The following is a 22,801-nucleotide window of genomic DNA, read 5'->3' on the forward strand; positions in this document are numbered from 1 at the left end:
ACTCTTGATTTTGTACAGTTTATGAGTTTGGGCAAATATTTCATGACATGTGTCCATCATTATAATTATATACAGAGCATTTTTCACTGCCCTCGAAATCCTTTGTGCTCCATGTATTTATCTCTGTCTCTCAACCTCTAGCCACTGGTAACCACTGATCTTTCTACTTTATAGTTTTTCCTTTTCCAGAATATCGCATAGTTGGAATCATATAGCATGTAGGCTTTTCAGATTGGTTTCTTTCACTTAGAAATGTGATCAGTTTGCAAATTAGGATAATAATTCCTACCTAAGGGCATTTAATGAAATTTATTGGAAATAATATATATGAAAGCACAGTGCCTGGTACCAGCTGTCAGTTCATGTTAATTGATGTAATGAAGTATAAAGGAATAACTGTGGGAAAACCTGCACTCATTTTCCTACAGATAAAACTATATTCTTTTTGGAATAACGACTGTTATACTTAATGTTTCTTTCAAATTTTACATTCTTGGATAGGAGGAACCCTTTAAAAATAAGATTAAAAGAAACTTAAGAAGTGAAGATATTGCTACTGTTCTTTATATAGCATCTATTATGGCATCTTATACCAACTAGGCACTTAGTTAAGTTAAATGAATTACAACCTTTTGTATATTTGATCAAGCGCTTGTTTATAATTCAACTCATATGATATGAACTTTTATCACATCATTTGTGATTGTTTTGCTACAACTTAGAAAAGCTTCAGCATGGTCAACATGGGCAGAAAGGCTTTTGCTGAAATAAACTTTATAGTTCTCATGAAAAGGGATTAGACACTTATATTGACTTAAGTAGAAAAAATATATAATGGCCCATCTTATATTTAAACATGACCTTTTTCATGACCTTGTAAGAAAATGTGGCTTTAAGGAAATTCCAAGACCAGAATTTCATACAGAGTGAAATAGTTCCTGGCAGGCTCTTTTTGCTATTGTCTGTGTCCTAAGCTTTCATGTGCTGGTGGAGGAAATTAAAGAATAGTCTGTACCAATTTAGAGGCAGAAAGTAGTATTTTCTTTCTTTACACATGTTTACTTACATATGCAGTTCACACACACACACAAACACGTACACATATATCACATCTTATTGTTGGAAATGGACTACATATATTTTTCAGTTAATTGTTAGTATATCTTGACAAAATTTTTTTAGCATTTGAGATATACTTTACACAACTGTGGAATTTTGCATTTATTGGCTGTTAGCCAATAATGGGGGTTGACATAAACATTGGGTATGCTTAGTAGGAAAGACAATTGGATTGGGTGATTTTTTTATTAAATCAGTCTCTCTAACATTGAATAGTTGTGTAACTTTGGAAAAACTTATAACCACGAAAATATAAATTACTTCTTCCAGTGATGGTCCTTAGTTTATATATAAGTGCAAACTGAAGGAAAAGAGAGATTATCTCTAAGGGTTCTTCTGGTACGGTGAACCCTTTTAGCTTTACTGATATGTCTATTTTTGCATGTATAAATGATTACATGAGTTTATGCACATAAGATATTTTTAAGTACAATAACTGCAATAAATAAATAAATATTATTTTCTAAATAGTTGTGGAGAAAGCTTTTTTTCCACATAACAATGCTGTTTAATTGGATAAGGATCAAGTTATACACACACACACACACACACACACAGAGTCCTGTTTCTCTTTATCTTAAAATGAGTAAATCCTGTCAAGATTTGAAATAATACTAGCGATAATGGCTACATAATCTGCCCAATACATTATATACATTATCTTAGTTAATTATTATAAAATCCTAAGGGGTAGGATTCTGAAAGCAAGCTCAAAATCGTACTCATACTAAGGGGAAGAGTAGGGATTTAATACAGCTGTAAGTCTATATTAAAGCTGTATTCTCTTAACTACGTACAGACTCAAGAAGCAAGTGGTGTTATAAATCTATTATTTTAATATATACAGTTCATATATGCTTAATATATTTTTGGGGGTATGCTCAATTGTTGGTCATATTAATAATTCTTACAACTGTAGTGTAATGTATTCCCTAACCCAAAATCTATCTGACTGTGGGCTAATTTTAGGATCTGTTGAAATTGGGGATACATCTTTTAACTTGGCCAGGCTATATTTTGATTCTCTTAATCACAGCGAATAGCCAAGTGATACAGACAAATAAGGAATGGTTCATAAGTCTTTCATTCCTAATAAAATTTAATGCCCCCAAATATTTAGGTATCATCTATTCTGTTTTCAGCTTTCTGCTGCTGCTGACTTCCTTTCATAGTCTGAACTACCCTGGACCATAATCTGAACCATCCTGGACCAAGGGAAGGGTTTGACTTGCTTCATGTTGATTGTGAACACAGAAGGGTTTTGCTTGTGACTCAAGCCAGGCCACCATAAGGGTAATCATGTGATTATTTCAGGGAAAAGACTTTTCATCTTGATCCCAGGGCAGAGACTACAGGCTGGTGATGAAATGTATTTATGATCTCCCTATGCTTTAATCCACCCATGTCAAGGCCCCAAACAACCTTACTCAGGATACATTGTATTAGATGTTAAAAAAAAAGGCAAATTTGTTTCTAAAAATATTAGAGAAACATTTGTGAAGCAGGGAGGATTCCTATACAAGTTGTATATATTTTAAGAAAATTATATGTTACACTGTGAAGTGATGCCATGATGCTTTGCCTGAAAATAAATATCATTTTCTAATTTTGTGAAATTTCTAATCATCACAAAAGGAATTCTGATAAATTTGCTTTGTCAAAATTGAATAATACTTCATCATAGAACTCATGTTGTGTTCAGCGGAGAAAATTTTTTATAGGCATTGTTCTCTTTTTTTGTCACTCTTGAAATCTAATTGTCCAAAGGCCAACCCCACAGCTGTAATTTCATCATCTCTTTAGTGTCATTGTTGTTAACTTAGAATATTGCAGCCATGCTTGTCTTCTGCCTAATGTGGCATGAGAATAGCCTCTAGCAGCTCACTTGGTAGAACTTAAGGTTTTTCACAGTACAAAGTAGGCTGATTGTTTACCTTCTCTGTAAGAAATTAGTTTTATCTACAAAAATGCAATGTTCTTGAAAATCTCTGCAACTTTCAGAAATAGAACATATGATTTGATTATGCTATACATGGATGTGACCATTTTTTTTGACAACTGCTACAGTTACCATTGAAGGCAACCTAGTTTGGAGACAAATGCCATTGGAGTTTTCCAACTAACCCTTTTTAAAAGAGCTCATTTCTTATATGAGGATCTCCGTAATTGGCCTTCATTTTGATGAAATGATTATTTTTCCCAGTTTATATGTTATTTTTGTACTGAGGTTGAATTTCAAAGATTCATGAAGTATTATTATCCAATTCCTCTGTCATTATGTTGCACCAACACTGGAAATTTAGGTGCCCTGGCATAGGTCTAAAATGTATTTTTGAGTTTAAATATGCCTCTTAACTTCTCTTAGGTGAGCCTCAGCTTCATCACCTATAACATTGTACAGGATGTTGGTGGCCAAATGAGCTCTAAGACCCTTCAAGTTCTAAAGTTGTGTAATTGTGTTTTTCGGGATAAGTTTATGGAATAAGCTTAATTTATATTTCCCTAAGGCTGAAGAAAAGTATCCATATGAATGGATTTAGTATGATACAGTGGAAAGAGCAGGAGTATTTGAAATCAGATCTGAGTTGAATTTAATAGCTGTATGATGTTAGCATCTATCAGAGTGGCTGATGGTGAAAATTTAATATATATTTCCTTAATGAATAAATGTACCCACTGTCTGCTCCCTGCCACCATGCCTACCTTTTATGTATGGAGTTATTTGATAATCATTTGTTACAGATTCTAGAAGTATATTGCACATATTGTTTCCCTCTTATTTCTTTACCTTCTGTAGTGTTCTCAGTGCTTGAGACTGCTAATCAGACCCTGTATAGAATCCAGTTCATTGGCCTGGCGTTCTGATCTGACAACACCATACCTTTCCAGCTTTGTTCCTTCAGCCTACATACTTCAGCTCTACTTTTCCACTTTGTCTTATTTATCACTATAATTATTATAAGAATGAGTATTTCTTGAACACCAAATATGGACAGTTATTTGCCAGTATCTGTAATAGATATTTCATCTATTATTCATTTAATTCTTATAGAAATCTATGGGATAGGTAATATTAACCCCTGTTTTACAGTTGGCAGAAACTGTGGCTAAAAGAGCTTAAGTAACTTTCTGAAGTTCATACAATTATTATTATTATTTTTTATAATAACTTTTAGGTTCAGGAGTACACGTGCAGACTTGTTATATAGGTAAACTGTGTGTAACAGGGGTTTGGTTTACAGATTATTTAGTCACCTAGATAATAAGCATAGTACCCAATAGGTATTTTTTCTGATCCTCTCCCTCTTCCCACCCTCCACCCTCAAGTGGGCTCTGGTGTCTATTGTTCTCCTCTTTGCGTCCATGTGTTCTTGTTGTTTAGACCCCACTTATCAGCGAGAACATGCAGTATTTGGTTTTCTGTTTCTGTGTTCCTGTGTTAGTTTGCTTAGGATAATGACCTCCAGCACCATCCATGTTGTTGCAAAGGATATAATCTCATTCTTTTTTATGGCTAGGTAGTATTCCCTGGTATATATGTACCACCTTTTCTTTATCCACTCTACCATTGATGGACATTTAGGTTGATTCTATGTCTTTGCTATTGTGAATAGTGTTTCCATGAACATACATGTGTCTTTATGGTGGAGTGATTTATATTCCTTTGAGTATATACCCAATAATGGGATTACTGGGTTGAATGGTAATCGTGTTTCAAGTTCTTTGAGGAATCACCACACTGCATTCCACAATGGCTGAACTAACTTACATTTCCACTAGCTGTGAGTAAGCATTTCTTTTTCTCTACAACCCTGCAAACATGTTATTTTTAATTTTTAAAAATAATATCCATTCTGACTGGTGTGAGATGGTATCTCATTGTGGTTTTTGATTTGCGTTTCTCTGGTTTGTTTGTTTGTTTTTTGAGACAGAGTCTCTCTCTGTTGCCCAGGCTGGAGTGCAGTGACATGATCTCAGCTCACTGCAACCTCCATCTCCTGGGCTCAAGAAATTCTCCTGCCTCAGCCTCCTGAGTAGCTTGGATTACAGGCATGTGCCACCACGCCCAGCTAATTTTTGTATTTTTAGTACAGATGGGGTTTCACCATGTTGGCCAGGCTGGTCTTGAACTCCTGACCTCGATCTGCCCATCTTGGCCTCCCAAAGTGCTGAGATTACAGGCGTGAGCTACCACACCCGGCCTGATTTGCATTTCTCTAATGATTAGTAATGTTGAGCATTTTTTCATATGCTTGTAGGCTGCATGTATGTATTCTTTTGAAAAGTGTTCATATCCTTTGCCCAGTTTTTAATAGGGTTGTTTGTGTTTTGCTTGTGAATTTGTTTAAGGTCCTTATAGATTCTGGATATCAGACTTTTGTCAGATGCATAGTTTACAAGTATTTTCTTCCATTCTCTAGGTTCTCTGATTGTTGATAGTTTCTTTTGCTGTGCAGAAGCTCTTTAGTTTAATTAGACACCACTTGTTAATTTTTGGTTTTGTTGCAGTTTCTTTTGGCATCTTTGTCATGAAATCCTTGTCAGGTTCTGTGTCCAGAATGGTATTTCCTAGTTTATTTCCCAGGGTTTTTATAGTTTTGGTTTTACATTTAAGTCTTTGATCCATCTTGTGTTAATTTTTGCATTTGGTGTAAGGAAGGGGTCCAGTTTCAGTCTTCTGAATATGGCTAGCCAGTTATCACAGCACCACTTATTGAAAAGGGAGTCCTTTCCTTGTTGCTTATGTTTGTCAAGTTTGTCAAGGATCAGATGGCTGTAAGTATGAGGGATTATTTCTGGGTTCTGTATTCTGTTCCATTGGTCTATGTGTCTGTTTTTGTACCAGTACAGTGCTGTTTTGGTTACTGTGGACTTGAAATATAGTTTGAAGTTGGATAATGTGATGCCTCCAGCTTTGTTCTTTTTGCGTAGGATTGCTTTGGCTATTTGGATTCTTTTTTGGTTCCATATGAATTTTGAGATAGTTTTTCTCATTCTGTGAATAATGTCATTGCTAGATAGGAATAGCATTGAATCTGTAAATTGCTTTGGTCAGTATGGTCATTTTAACCATATTGATTCCTCCTATCCATGAGCATGGAATGTTTTTCCATTTGCTTGTGTCTTCTCTAATTTGATCAGTGTTTTGTAATTCTTACTGTGGAGATCTTTCACCTTGCTGGTTAGCTGTATTCCTATGTATTTTATTCTTTTTTTGTGGCAATGTGAGTGGGATTTCATTCCTGATTTGGCTTTCAGCTTGGATATTGTTGGTGTATAGGAATGCCAGTGATTTTTGTATATTGTTTTTGCATTCTGAAACTTTGCTGAAGTTGTTTATCAGACCAAGGAGCTTTTGGACATAAGCTATTGGGTTTTCTAGATATGGAATCATGTTATCTGCAAACAGAAATAGTTTGACTTCCTCTCTTCCTATTTGGATGACTCTTATTTCTTTCTCTTGCCTGATTGCTCTGGCCAGGGATTCTAGTACTATGTTGAATAAGAGTGGTGATAGAAGTCATCCTTGTCTTGTTCCACTGTTCAAGGGGGAATGCTTTCAGCTTTATAAAGTGGTAAAAGAAGAAAATTCAAACATGGGTCCTTTGACTTTGTGCTTAACTGTGTTAAAAGAAAGATTGGTTTGTAAACTTTGTTACACTACATCACTATAAGTCATTTTACATCATTATAAATGGTACCTATAAAAACAATAGCAGCAGTGGCAGCAACACTCTAAAAAAAGTATCTGTAATCCAAGGCTTCTTCAGGTTTGTACTATGCAGAATACTCTGCAGAGGTTACCTAAACATTTGCATGTGTGTTTAAAAGAGAAGCTGTCAGCCTTTAATAGATAGTATATTATCAGAGCAGTGTCTCTGCGATAGAATGTTATTCTTAGCTTGTTGAATCAGAGGAGTGTCCCAGGAGACCATAAGTACATTCTGACATAAGCTTTTGGTCTCCTGTTTCATCCTCTGGATCTGTTCTACTGCTTTTTGGGTATTAAAATGTGGCTTTAGGCATTATTAGTGTGATATTTGCTTCATCTCAGGTATAGGAAGAGTGCGGGGAATATGAAGAACTTTGCCACCTTATTTCTTGACTTTATAAAACCTCTTGACAGCTGGGCTCAGTGGCTCATGCCTGTAATCCCAGCACTTTGGGAGGCTGAGGCCGGCAGATCACCTGAGGTCAGGAGTTCAAGACCAGCCTGACCAACATGGAGAAACCCTGTCTACTAAAAATACAAAATTAGCCTGGCGTGGTGGTGCATGCCTTTAATCCCAGCTACTCAGGAGGTTGAGGCAGGAGAATCTCTTGATCCTGGGAGGCAGAGGTTGTGGTGAGCCAAGATTGCGCCATGGCACTCCAGCCTGGGCAACAAGAGTGAAACTCTATCTCAAAAAATAAAATTAATAAAAAAAGAAACAACAACAACAACAACAACAACAAAAAACCCTCTTGACATTAGGAGACACTAGCTTCTACAGTTAGAAGCAATATGTGAAAGATTCACCAAGATAATAAGCCTGCTTAATGTCACTGTATTTGATCTTGATAGAGTTGTTGGTTATTTCTTCAACCCGTTCCTTCTGCCCAGTTATTGAGCAAACTTTTTTTTTTTTGAGATGGAGTCTTGCTCTGTCACCCAGGCTGGAGTGCAGTGGTACGATCTCGGCTCACCACAACCTCTGCCTCCTGGGTTCAAGTGATTCTCCTGCCTTAGCCTCCCCTGTAGCTGGGATTACAGGCGTGTGCCACCAATGCTCAGCTAATTTTTGTATTTTTGGTAGAGATGGGGTTTCACCATGTTGGCCAGGCTGGTCTGGAACTGCTGACCTCAAGTGATCTGCTTGCCTCGGCCTCCAAAAGTGCTGGGATTCCATACATGAGCCACTGTGCCCAGCCTGAGCAAACATTTTTTATACACCTTTTATGTACTATACCAATTAAATAAACCAGGAGTCACAGTAAGTCCCATTTTACTCAAATCTGATTTAATTGGTTAGCTGTTTTGATTCTATAGGCAAAGAAAGCCGTCATTTAATATGATGTCCTTAGTTTTACAGATAAAGAAACAAGTCCATGTAGGTAGAATAATTAAGACCACATAGTAAGTGGCACAGAAGGGATGTGAACCTAAGTTTTTGTTTTCTTTTAATTTTTTTTTTGTGGGTATATAGTAAGTGTCCTTTGATACAGGCATGTAAAGTGTAATAATCACAAAAGTGTATATTGTGTATCCATCACCTCAAGCATTTATCCTTTGTGTTATAAACAATTCAGTTATACTCATTTAGTTATTCTTAAATGTACAATTAAATTATTATTGACTATAATCACCCTGTTGTGCTAGTGAATACAGGTGTCTTATTCATTCTTTTAATTTTTTTTAATTTTTGTGGACACATAGTAGGTGTATATATTTATAGGTCACATGAGATATTTTGGTAGAGGCATGCAATGTGTCATAATCATATCATGGAAAATTGGGTATTCATCGCCGCAAGCATTTATCCTTTGTGTTACAAACAATCCAATTACACTCTTTTAGTTATTTTTAAATGTGCAATTAGATTATTATTGACTATAGACCCTCTGTTGTACTACCAAATATAAGGTCTTATTCTTTCTTCTGCTATTTTTTTCTACTCACTAACAATGCCCACTTCCGCTTCACATCCACACTACTCTTTGTAGCCTCTGGTAACCATCCTTCTACTCTCTGTCTCCTTAAGTTCAGTTTGGTGTAATTTTTAGCTCCCACACACAAAAAATGAGAATGTAAGAAGTTTGTCTTTCTGTGCCTAGCTTACTTCACTTAACACAATGACCTCTAGTTTCATCCATGTTGATGCAAATGACAGGATCTCATTCTTTTTTTATGGCTGGATAGTACTTTATTGTATATAAATACCACTTTTTCTTCATCCATTCATCTATTGACAGGCACTTGAGTTGCTTCCAAATCTTGCCTAGAGTGAATAGTGTTGCAGTAAACATGGGTGTGCAGATATGCCTTTGATATACTGATATCTTTTCTTTTGCATATATGCCTAGCAGTGGGATTGCTGTATAAAATATGGTAGCTCTATTTTTAGTTTGTTGAGGAACCTCAAAACTGTTCCCATAGCAGTTGTACTAATTTACATTCCCACCAACAGAATATGAGGGTTCTTTTTCTCTACATCCTCGCCAGTGTTTGTTATTGCCTGCCTTTGGATAAATGCCATTTTAACTGGGGTGAGATGATATCTCTTTATAGTTTTGACCTGCATTTCTGTGATGATCAATGAATTTGAGCACCTTTTCTTATGCCTACTTGTCATTTGGATGTCTTCTTTTGAGAAATGTCTATTCAGGCCTTTTGCCCATTTTTAAATTTGAATTACTAGCTTTTTTTTCCCCTGTAGAGTTTTGGAGCTCTTTCTACATTCTGATTATTAATCCCTTTTCAGGTGGGTAATTTGCAAATATTTTCTCCCATTTAGTGGGTTATCTCTTCACTTTGTTGATTATTTCCTTTGCTGTGCAGAGACTTTTTAACTTGATGTGATCCCATTTGTTCATTTTTGCTTTGGTTACCTGTTCTTGTGGGGTATTGCTCAAGAAATCTTTGCCCAGTTCAATGTTCTGGAGAGTTTCCCCAATGTTTCTTGTAGAGGTTCATAATTTCAAAGTCTTAAATTTAAGTGTTTAATCCATTTTGATATGATTTTTGTACATGGCAAAAAAGAGGTGTATAGTTTCATTCTTCTGCATATGGATATCCAGTTTACCATTTATTGAAGAGACTGTCCTTTCCCTAATGTATGTTCTTTGCATCTTTGTTGAAAGTGAGTTCCTTGTAGATGAATGGATTTATTTCTGGGTTATCTATTCTGCTCCATTTTTCTATGTGTCTGTTTTTTATGCTATTATCATGCTGTTCGAGTTACTATAGCTCTGTAGTATAATTTGAAGTCAGGTAATGTGATTCCTCCAGTTTTGTTCTTTTTACATAGGATAGCTTTGGGTCTTCTGAGTCTTTGTGGCTCCATAGAAATTTTAGGATTTTTTTTCTATGTTTGTGAAGAATGTCATTATATTTTGACAGGGATTGCATTGAATCTGTAGATTGCTTTGGGTAGTATGGACATTTTAATAATATTGATTCTTCCAATGCATGAACTTGGAATATCTTTCCACTTTTTTGTGTCCTCTTCAATTTTTTAAATCAATTTTTTATAGTTTTTATTTTAGAGATCTTTAATTTCTTTGGTTAGGTTAATTCTGAGGTATATAATTTTATTTGTGGGTATTGTATATGGGATTAGTTTTACAATTTCTCTTTCACATTGTTCACAGTTGGCATATAGAAATGTGATTTTTTTGTATGTTGATTGTGTATTCTGCAACTTTACTGAATTTATCTGTTCTAATAGTTTTCTGATGGTTTTTTTAAGTGCAAGTTTATATCATCTACAAACAAGAACAATTTGATTTATTCCTTTCCAATGTGGATGACCTTTATGTCTGTCTGTTATCTGATTTCTCTAGTTAGGACTTCCAGTACTATGTTGAATAATAGTGATGAAAGTGGGCATCCTTGTCTTGTTCCAGATCTTAGAGGATAGGCTTTCAGTTTTTTAAAATTAAGTTTGATACTAACTGTGGGTCTGTTGTATGTGGATTTTATTGTATTGAGGTATGTTCATTCCATGTCCAGTTTTTTTTTAGGGTTTTTATCATGAAGGGTTGCTGAATTTTATTAAATGCCTTTTCAGCAACAATTGAAATGATCGTATTGTTTTTGTCCTTCATTCTGTTTATATGATGTATCACACTGATTTGCATATATTGAACCATCCTTGCTTCCCAGGGAGAAATCCTACTTGGTCATGCATGAGGAATGATCTTTTTAATGTGTTATTGAGTTTGGATTGCTAGTATTTTTTTTGAGAATTTTTGCATCAATTTTTGTTCAGTGATATTAGCATTCAGTTGTGTGTGTGTGTGTGTGTGTGTGTGTGTGTGTGTGTGTTTTGATGGGTCTGTTTCTGGTTTTGGTATCAGGGTACTACTGGCCTCATAGAATAAGTTTAGAAGTATTCTCTCCTTGTCTATTTTTTCAGAATAGTTTGTGTAGGATTGGTATTAGTGCTTTAAATATTTGGTAAAATTCGTCAGTGAAGCCATCAGGTTTCAGCCTTTTCTTTGGTCAGAGACTTTTTCTTATAGTGTGAAATGCTTTGTTAAAATCTATTAGTTTCATGTTGTTTACAGTGCAGATTAAGTTTGAAGTTTCTTTGTTGATTTTCTGTCTGCATGATCTCTCTGATGCTGAAAGCAGGGTGTTTATGTCTCCAGCTATTATTTTATTGGGGTCTATATCTCTTTAGCTCTAATAATATTTTTTTTATATATCTGGGTTCTCCAATATTGGGTACATATATATTTACAATTGCTCTGTTCTCTTGCTGAATTGACCCCTTAATTACTACATGGTGACTTTCTTTGTCTTGTCTTACAGCTTTTGTCTTGAGATCTCTTTTGTCTGATATAAGTACACCTACTCCTGCTCTTTTTTTGTTTCCATTTGCATAGAATGTCTTTTTGCATTCTTTTATTTTCAGTCTATGTGTATCTTTATATGTGAAGTGTGTTTCTTGTAGGCAACAGATAGTTGGATCTTGTTTTTTTTTTTTTTTTTAACCCCATTCAGCCACTCTCTGTCTTTTCATTGAGGAGTTTAGTACATTTACATTTAATGTTATTATTGATAAATAAGGACTTGTATTGCCATTTTGTTATTTGTTTTCTGGTTGTTTCATGGTCTTCTTTTCCTTTCTTTTTCCTTCCTGTGTTTCTTTTCATGAAGGTGATTCTCTCTGGTGGTATAATTTAATTTCTTGCCTTTGCATGTATGTTTTTATTATATGTTTTTAGATTTGAGGTTGCCACGTGTCTTGTGAATACTATGTTAGAACACATTATTCTCAACTGATGACAACTTAATAGTGCTTGCATAAACAAACAAGCAAAAGGAAAACTAATAAAAATTCTGCATTTCAACTTTATCTTCCTACTTTTTTAATTTTTAAAAAAGCTATATTTTATTGTACTATGTTTCTGTTTTTTATCTTATTGTACTATTTATGTCTTGAAAATTTGTTATAGTTATTTTTGATTGGTTCATTGTTTAGTTTTTCTACTTAAGAAAAGAGTAACTTACACAACACAGTTACAATGTTATAACATTCTGTTTTCCTGTGTACTTATGATTACCAATGTTATAATATTCTGTGGTTTCCTGTATACTTATGGTTACCTGTGATTTTTGTGCCTTCTGATGATTTCTTAGTGTTCATTAATGTCCCTTTCTTTATGACTGAAGAACTGCCTTTAGCATTTCTTATAGAACAGGTCTGGTGTTGAAATCTCTCAGTTTTTTTTTTTTTTTTTAGCTGGGAAAGTCTTCATTTCCCAGGAGAGTATTTTTGCTAAATATACTATTCTAGGATAAAAGTTTTTTCTTTCAGCACGTTAAATATGTCATGCCACTGTCTCCTGGCCTGTAGGGCTTCCACTGAAATGTTGCTACCAGACATATTGGAACTCCATTGTATGTTATTTATTTCTTTTTTCTTGCTACTTTTGGGATCCTTTATTTGTGACCTTTGGGAGTTTGATTATTAATTGCCTTGGCATAGTCTTCTTTGAGCTAAATCTGCATGATGTTCTATAACCTGTACTTGAATATTGATATCTTTCTCTAGGTTTGTAAATTTCTGTTATTATTTCTTTGAAAAAATTTTTTACCCATCTCTCTCTCTTTTCATCTCCCCTTTAAGGCCAATAAATCTTAGATTTGGCTGGTTGAGGCTACTGTCTAGATCTTGTAGGAATACTTCATTGGTTTTTATTCTTTTTTCTTTTGTATCCTCTGACTGTGTGTTTTCAAATAGCCTGTCTTTGAGCTCACTAATTCTTTCTTCTACTTGATCAAGTCCTCTATTGAGTGGCTTTTGCATCCGTCAGTATGTCAATTGCATTTTTCAACTCCAGAATTTCTGCTTGAGTCCTTTTAATTATTTTAATCTCTTTGTTAAATTTATCTGATAGAATTCTGAATTCCTTCTCTTTGTTATTTTGAAGTTCTTTGAGTTTCCTCAAAACAGCTATTTTCCTCAAAACAGCTTTGAGTTTCTTCAACAGCTATTACTAATTTTCCTTCTGAAAGGTCACATATCTCTGTCTCTTCAGGATTGATCCCTAGTGCCTTATTTAGTTCATTTGGTAGAGTCATATTTTCCTTGATGGCCTTGATGCTTGTGTGGGTTCATTCATGTCCAGGCATTGAAGAGTTAGGTATTTAATGTACTCTTTGCAGTCTGGGCTTATTCTATCTGTCCTTTTTTGGAAGGCTTTTTAGGTATTCGTAAGGACTTGGGTGTTGTGATCTAAGCTGTGTCTGCATTAGGAGGCACTCCCAGTCCAGTACTGCTGTGGTTCTTGCAGATTCATAGAGGTACTGCCTTGGCTGTGTTCAGTAGGATTCAGAACAATTCTCTGAATTAGCAGGCAGAGACTCTTGTTCTTTTCCCTTATTTTCTCCTAAACAAGCAGAGTCTGTCTCTTTGTGCTGTGCCACCTGGTGCTGGGTTTGGGCTGACATGAGCATCAGTGTGACTACTACCACTGGGAGTGTGCTGAGTGAGACCTAAAGCCAGCACAGCCCTGGGTCTTGCCCAAGGCCCACTGTAACTACTACCTGTCTACTGCCTATGTTCACTCAAAGCCCTAGGGCTGTATAATCAGCAGTTTGTGAAACCAGCCCAGCTTGTGTTCTCTCCTTCATGCCAGCAAGCTCTTCCAGGACCCAGGTGGGTCCTGAGATGCAGTCCGGGAGGCAGAGACTGGAGTCAAAAAACCTTAGAAATCTAACCGGTGCTTTCTTCTCCTGAGGCTGAGCTGGCTGTCAAACCATGAGACAGAGTCCTTCCCATGCTTTCCTTATTTTTCCACTGGTGGAGGAGCATCTCTTCTTGATCACCACTACCATAGCTCGCAGGGAGTACTGTCAGGCTATTGTCAATGTTCGCTTAAGGCCCCAGGGCTTTTCAGTCTGTTTATGGTGAATGCTGCCAGGCCTGGGACTCACCCTTTAGGGCAGTGGGCTACCTTCTGGCCCAGAACTGGTCCAGAAATGCCATCCAAGAGTCAAGGCCTAGAACTGAGGCCCTCAAGAGCCTACTTGGTGGTTTACCTTACTGTGGCCAAGCTGGTATCTGATTTTTGGTTGTTATGAAAGTGTTTTTTTTGTGTAGATAGTTGTTAAATTTGGTGTTCCTGTGGAGAGAACAATCGGTGGAGCCTTTTATTTGGCCATCTTGCTCTGTCCTTCTGGTCCTGTGTTTTCTTAATTCCAGATCAGGGCTTTTTCCAGTATACTCTGCTGCCTCTCAGCTATACTAAAAGATATAGCTGGGTATAACAATGGAAGCAAAGACATGACTTCATGGATTTTTGCACCTTCTTCCTTCACTTCTAAGGATTGTTGATTTTCCATTTCTTTCACTTTGGTGGACCTGTTTCTCAGGGAGCTTCTTGACAACCCTGGCATGCCTCTAATGTATTTTATTTAGTGTCTCCTGGCAGGACTTCTACTTATACTATTTCTAAGACTGTGAAGAGTAGAGCAAAACTGCAAAGTATTAGGAAAAGAGAAGAGAACAGGGACTGAAGTAGCTAAGAAAGGAGCAGTCAGTAGCAGACTACCATGAATAATGGGGTAAACTGGAAATAAGAGGTAAAGAAGAAAGGGGAGTTTGCTGAAGTTGAAAGGTAAGAGCAAGTATGAAACAGAAAAGTGTGAGGAATAGGTGACATCTCGTCTTATCATCTACAAAATACGAATAATAATACTAATTCTGCTTATCTCATAGTATTTTTGTAAGGACTTCAGGGAGAAAAGGTTTTCGAAGCCTCTGAAGCAGAGTGTACCATTAAGGGGGTGATGCTTGATGAAGATGGTAATGGTTAAGCATGTGGTCTAAAGGAAAAGAAATGGTAAGGAGATAGAGCAAGCATAGAAAGTACAGTGATTGGCAAAAAGCATTGGTATTATAGAAGGGAAGAGGTAAGATATGTATGAAAAGATAAAATGAAGTACATACTAGGTAAAAAAATCAAAAAGGATGCAATAATTTGCATGTGCTTAATTTAGCACACTAAGTAGAAGGAATGAATAATTTGGAGGTGCTACTTTACCATACTGTTTAATAATGGGAACGATTGGAATTGCGGAGGGACCTTGTATCAGCCATTTGAGAGCTTATCAATATACTTTTTTTCCCTTAGCTTTAACAAGTCAGAGAAAGGCAGATAGATTTGATAGAGAATACATATTAAAATTGACAATAATTTTATAAATTGATAATATAGTTATTAAAAAATATTAATTGTCATTACCAAACTCAAAGCAAGTACTTAGGTTGCCAGGTTGAGAAGATACTATTTGTTGGTGCTTCTGGTGAACTTCCAGGAAAGGAGACTGTTGGCATTTGTTGCTGTCTTGTTCACTGATTGCAGTGTGTGTTTATTTGACCATCATGCTCTGTCCCTCTGGTCCTTTGTTTTTTTAGTTCCAGATCAGGGCTTTTCCCAGTTTACCCTGCTGCCTCTCAGCTGCCGTCTTATCCAGCAAGTTGAAATTGAAATGTTTTAGAATGGATGATGTAGCTCTGAAGACAGGGGCTTAAACTTTAAGCTTTGTTTTTCACTTAATCTCAAAGTGTTAAGTGAATACTCAATTCTTTGTAATGAAAGCAACATGGATAGTGGCATGGGAATGAATGGGGAGACCAGTATTACTGGATGGAGGAGAGTCTGCATTGTTAACTTCTCTTCATATTCTATGCACTTGTCTTATCAATTCTGTTGCAGTTTCTGTACGCCCTGATACATCTTTCTGCTAGCCTTTGGATTGCAAGTTCATTAGCCTAGACCACTTTCTCTTCTTCACCAATGTAATTTTTACTCAACTTTCAGGGTTTATATCAGGTTTCACTTTCAAGCACCCTTCTTTGACTTACTAGGTTAGGATGCCTCAACCTTGGACTACTGACATTTTGAGCCAGATAATTCTTGGTTGTGGGGTTATTTCTGTGCATTATAGGTTATTGATCAACATCTGTGGCCTCTACCATCTAGATGCCACTAGCACCTCCTACAGTTGTGACAAATGAAAATGTCTGTAGTCATTGTTAAATGTCCCTTGAGCAGCAAAATTGCCCAGGGTTGAGAATCACTGATACAGATGAGGAAATTAGAACTTTCCTTACACATCTTCATTCCATTTCAGTGATATTTTGGGAGGAGGGAATTTAACTTGCTCACTCATTTTTTTCCATTTTGTATCAAAAGTGTACAATTAAAGGCAATGGAATAGTGCTCTCAATTTCTTTTAGTTCTTTCTGTTCCTTGAATGTTACAAGTTTGCTTCTTCTTCAGCATCTTTACACTTTTTCTTTCTTCTACCTCTGATGCTCTTTGCCTAGATCTTCACAGAAATTACTGTCTCCCTTAACTCAGGGGTCAAATAAAGTGTCATTTCTTCAGAGAATTCTTCCCTACCATCTTATCTAAAGTAGTACCTCCTCTCTCAATCTCATTGTTTTATTTTTCTTCATAGCACCTTTTACTACCTGTCATTTGTATTTGTATTAATGTGCATAGGCTTACTGTTATGCCAGATGAACCCCAAATTTAATTGACTAAACAATAAAATCTATTTCTTACTCTGATCATAGTTTTGGGCTTACTAGAGAATCATCCAGTCATTTAGGGAGTCAAGCTCTTTCTTATATATGCCTCCTCCATCTGCTAAGATCATGTTTCTCTGTTTTTGGCTGGTGAATTGGGAAAGAGTATGGAGGATTATGTTTGAAAGAAGGTCTGGAAATGAAATAATCTCTTTTTCCTACAGTTATATTGCCTAGAGTTCAGTCACATGACCTTATCTAAATGCAAGGGAAACTGGGAAATGCAGTCAGTTTATATACCCAGGAGAGAAGAGGAAGTGGGATTCGGTGGAATTATATATTTATATATCTACCATAGTATTATTTATTTATATATTTATTAAGTATCTCTCCAACCAGAGTATAGGTTCCATAGAGGCAGAGATTTTGACTGTTTTTTTTTTCTTTCTCCATGTCATAACAAATGCGTAGAACAATGTCTGGAAAATAAGTGGTACACAGTAATATTTGCTGCAAGGGCCCCTGAATGAGTGTTGTCTGTCTTATCTGCTGTTGTCTCCACACTTAGAACTTTTCTGAGTTGCAGTTGGCACTCAATTATTTATTGAAGGAATAAATGCATGAATGAGTCATGATTTTGAAATCAGAGCTGGATTTTAATTACAGCCTTTTCACTAATTTGCTGTGTGATATTGGGAAAGTTAACTGTTTAAGCCTCAATTTTTTCTTATCAGTAAAATAAAGGAATTAAGAACTACTCCCTAGGTGTTTTAGACATGAATTCTTTGCCCATGCCTATGTCCTGAATGATAATGCCTAGGTTTTCTTCTAGGGTTTTAATGGTTTTAGGTCTACGTTTAAGTCTTTAATCCATCTTGAATTAATTTTTGTATAAGGTGTAAGGAAGGGATCCAGTTTCAGGTTTCTACATATGGCTAGCCAGTTTTCCCAGCACCATTTATTAAATAGGGAATCCTTTCCCCATTGCTTGTTTTTCTCAGGTTTGTCAAAGATCAAATAGTTGTAGATATGCGGCGTTATTTCTGAGGGCTCTGTTCTGTTCCATTGATCTATATCACTGTTTTGGTACCAGTACCATGCTGTTTTGGTTACCGTAGCCTTGTAGTATAGTTTGAAGTCAGGTTGCGTGATACCTCCAGCTTTGTTCTTTTGGCTTAGGATTGACTTGGCGATGCAGGCTCTTTTTTGGTTCCATATGAACTTTAAAGTAGTTTTTCCCAATTCTGTGAAGAAAGTCATTGGTAGCTTGATGGGGATGGCATTGAATCTATAAATTACCTTGGGCAGTATGGCCATTTTCACGATATTGATTCTTCCTACCTATGAGCATGGAATGTTCTTCCATTTCTTTGTATCCTCTTTTACTTCATTGAGCAGTGGTTTGTAGTTCTCCTTGAAGAGGTCCTTCACATCCCTTATAAGTTGGATTCCTAGGTATTTTATTGTCTTTGAAGCAATTGTGAATGGGAGTTCACTCATGATTTGGCTCTCTGTTTGTCTGTTATTGGTGTATAAGAATGCTTGTGATTTTTGTACATTGATTTTGTATCCTGAGCCTTTGCTGAAGTTGCTTATCAGCTTAAGGAGATATTGGGCTGAGAAACACCAAAAGCAATGGCAACAAAAGCCAGAATTGACAAATGGGATCTAATTAAACTAAAGAGCTTCTGCACAGCAAAAGAAACTACCATCAGAGTGAACAGGCAACCTACAAAATGGGAGAAAATTTTCGCAACCTACTCATCTGACAAAGGGCTAATATCCAGAATCTACAATGAACTCAAACACATTTACAAGAAAAAAACAAACAACCCCATCAAAAAGTGGGTGAAGGACATGAACAGACACTTCTCAAAAGAAGACATTTATGCAGCCAAAAGACACATGAAAAAATGCTCATCATCACTGGCCATCAGAGAAATGCAAATCAAAACCACAATGAGATACCATCTCACACCAGTTAGAATGGCAATCATTAAAAAGTCAGGAAACAACAGGTGCTGGAGAGGATGTGGAGAAATAGGAACATTTTTACACTGTTGGTGGGACTGTAAACTAGTTCAACCATTGTGGAAGTCAGTGTGGCAATTCCTCGAGGATCTAGAACTAGAAATACCATTTGACCCAGCCATCCCATTACTGGGTATATACCCAAAGGACTATAAATCATGCTGCTATAAAGACACATGCACACGTATGTTTATTGCGGCAGTATTCGCAGTAGCAAAGACTTGGAACCAACCCAAATGCCCAACAATGATAGACTGGATTAAGAAAATGTGGCGGATATACACCATGGAATACTATGCAGCCATAAAAAATGATGAGTTCCTGTCCTTTGTAGGGACATGGATGAAACTGGAAATCATCATTCTCAGTAAACTATCACAAGGACAAAAAACCAAATACCGCATGTTCTCACTCATAGGTGGGAATTGAACAATGAGAACACATGGACACAGGAAGGGGAACATTACACTCTGGGGACTGTTGTGGGGTGGGGGGAGGGGGGAGGGCTAGCATTAGGAGATATACCTAATGCTAAATGACGAGTTAATGGGTACAGCACACCAGCATGGCACATGTGTACATATGTAACTAACCTGCACATTGTGCACATGTACCCTAAAACTTAAAGTATAATAATAATAATAAAAAAAGAAAAAAAAAAGAAAAAAAAACTACTCCCTAGGATTTTTCTGTTATGCAAAATAATGTATAAAATGCTTAGCCCAATGTCTCACACATTGTAAGTACTCAAAAAGTAGTAGCTATTTTTGTTGTTTTTCACCAAATTCTACTTTGAATCCCGATTGATTCATTTTGCCTTCAGTGGTTCAATACACGTAATTTTCACCTCTTTAAACTTATTGAAATGATATAAGCATGATCTGAGAGAGCTTCTACATTTGTATTCTTTAATCACTTATTCATCCATTCATTCAAGGGTTTATAACTTATGTATTCCATTTAAGACACTTTGTTCAGCAATGTGAGGAGACAAGAATAGTGTATTATCTGTTGTGAAGTTTAAATTTAGAAGATTATAAAACCTGAGTATTTCTTTTTTTTTTTTTTTTTTTTTTGAGATGGAACCTCACTGTGTCACCCAGGCTGGAGTGCAGTGGTGCGATCTGGCCTCCCTGCAACCTCCACCTCCCAGGTTCAAGTGATTCTCCTGCATCAGCCTCCTGAGTAGCTGGGACTACAGGCATGTGCCACCACGCCCAGCTAATTTTTTTGTATTCTTAGTGGAGATGGGGTTTCACTTTGTTAGCCGGGATGGTCTCCATCTCCTGACCTCGTGACCCAACCGCCTCAGCCTCCCAAAGAGCTGGGATTATAGAAACCTTATTATTTCTATATTTAGGTTACATAGTCATGGATCAATTTTCCCACTCATATATTAGAAGATACAAAATATGTCATCACTTCGGTGAATTGCAAAAAAGTATTATTTTATTAATCAGTTGATGAAAATGCTTATTTATTTATTTAAGACAGAGTCTTGCTCTGTCACTCCTGGCTGAAGTGAGGTGGTGTGGTGATAGCTCCCTGAATCCTTGAACTCCTGGGCTCAAGTGAACCTCCTGCCTCAGCTTCTGGAGTAGCTACGACTACAGATGGGTACCACCACACTTGACTGATGAAAACATTAAAAGCAAAGGTTGTTCATCCTTCAGGAACTAACTCGTTTTCCACCAACTACACGAGGTCTTTCTGATGAGTTCATCTCTAATCTTGTGTAGTATATAGTTTGTTATTTAATTATTCTTTAATTGTTTAACAGTTATTAATTGTGAACAACTGTGAACAATTTAATTGTTTCACATATATTGATTGAATCTTCTCAACTTTAAAATAAGCATATTTAGAGCAGAAGCCATATCCTTTATTTTGTTTTTTGTTGTTTTCTACTAGCTGAACATATAGTAGATGCTTAGTAAGTTCTTTGAATCATAGACTTTTGTGGATACTACGAGGCCATCTCATCCAACTTCCTATTCAAGGAAGATGCCATTTTACAGAAAACCCAAATATTGATCAGTCTCTGCTTTAACTGCCTCTCATGAAAAAGGAGAGCAATTTACTATGGTCTTATTTCACTGTTGGATGGTTATATTCATTAGATATTTATTTTTTCATCTATTGAGCTGAAATCTACCCATTGGTGGCTCTTATCCAATCTAATAGTGCAAGTCTGGTAGTCCCATCCTTCTTTTACTTGTTAACTCTTCAAATTTTTTTTTTTCTTTTATTATTATTATTATTATTATACTTTAGGTTTTATGGTACATGTGCGCAATGTGCAGGTAAGTTACATATTTTTGAAGACAGTTGTAATGTATCCCTTTAGTTTAACTCTTATTTCTTAATTAAATATTAGGAATAGCTACTCTGTAGTGGTTGTATAGACAAATTGGTTATTGTCACTAAGGTTTTTTCAGCTTTTTATTGGATATGAATCTTATATGACTCAATAGGTCATGATTCTTTCCCTATGTAAATACTGTAGTTAGTGTATTTCTTAAAATGTGATACCTGAAATGGACCAAAGTTCTTCAACTATGGTCTGATCAGTACATACTGCATTAAAACTTATTCTGCATGTTCAGAACTAACTTCTGTTAATGTTATGGTAAGTTGTGTTAATTTTTTATAATATTGATCAATTAAAACTTTGAGATTACTTTTTTCACATTTCTTTCCAGTAGGCTGGATCAATATTTGTGCAGTTGATTTCTTGCACAAGCTAAATGCAAGATCTGTGCATGATCTATGTTTATCTTTGTTAATTTTGGCTTAACATTTTTGCTTATGAAGGTAGTTTGAATCTGGAGTCTGACATCTATGCTCATGGCTAGCCTCCCATCTGAAAATATCTGAAAAAATTATGTAACAAACACTTATTTTTTCTAAGTCTTGAATAAAAATGTTGAACCTGTTTGAGTGATCAAGTTTTCCCAGGAAATGTGAGAATTTAATATTGCCATGTTTGAAGGTTGAAGTTTTTTATTTTTATCATATTTTCTCTTATATTCACTTATTATCATTGATTCATTTGTAAGAGGAATGTATTCCTAAGAATGGGATGCAAGAATTAGGGGAATAACAACAACTAATTGTTCAGTATGCCATGCGGATATCTCTCATTTTCACCTCCACTGTTTTTGCTTTTGTTCAGACTCTCATAATCTTTCATCTAGACTATTGTTTTGATCTCCCAACTGCATTTGCTGTCCAGTCTTATTGGACAATCTTAACTCTTCAATTAATTGTCCATTTTACTGCCAGAGGGGTCTTTCTATTGTACAAAGCATATATTGAAAATACTCACTGCTTAAGATCCATTAATAATTTCAATTGTTTATGGCATAAATGCACATTTTTATATACCCATATAAGCTTGTTTATAGTATGACTTCTATAAATTCTCCCAGCTGTTCTTTTGAATCTCTGGGCCTTTTATTTTAGAACAACTTATCTTTTCCAGATTCACAACTTCATACCTTGGCTGTCTTGTGGTTAGCTACTGAAGACTCAGTTCGTATCATGTTACCTTTTCTCTAAAAAAAACTATCTGGATTCTTCCTCCTCCCCTTCCTAACATAGGGAGTTTGTTTACCTCTTCGTTTAGATCTCCATTCTACAATGTGTGTGTGTGTATATATATATATATATATACACACACACACATACACACATATACACACACACATATACAATGTATATATATACACACGTATATATACAATGTATATATATACAAACGTATATACACAGTGTATATATATACAAACATATATACACAATGTATATATATTCACAACGTATATATATATATATATATATCACAAAATGTAAAGCACTTTATTACACTTGTTTACTCCACCTTCCTTGCCTATACTCCT

General features: G+C 35.8%; 1 protein-coding gene across 3 annotated transcripts in view; it reads left to right on the plus strand.

Moving 5' to 3' along the window:
* AGBL4 (AGBL carboxypeptidase 4) overlaps positions 1-22,801 on the plus strand; it is a 1,546,465-nt gene that overhangs the window by 118,037 nt on the left and 1,405,627 nt on the right. The gene's annotated exons all lie outside the window — the stretch shown is intronic.

This window comes from Pongo abelii, chromosome 1 (genome assembly GCF_028885655.2).
Source record: "Pongo abelii isolate AG06213 chromosome 1, NHGRI_mPonAbe1-v2.0_pri, whole genome shotgun sequence".
Lineage (NCBI taxonomy): Eukaryota > Metazoa > Chordata > Mammalia > Primates > Hominidae > Pongo > Pongo abelii.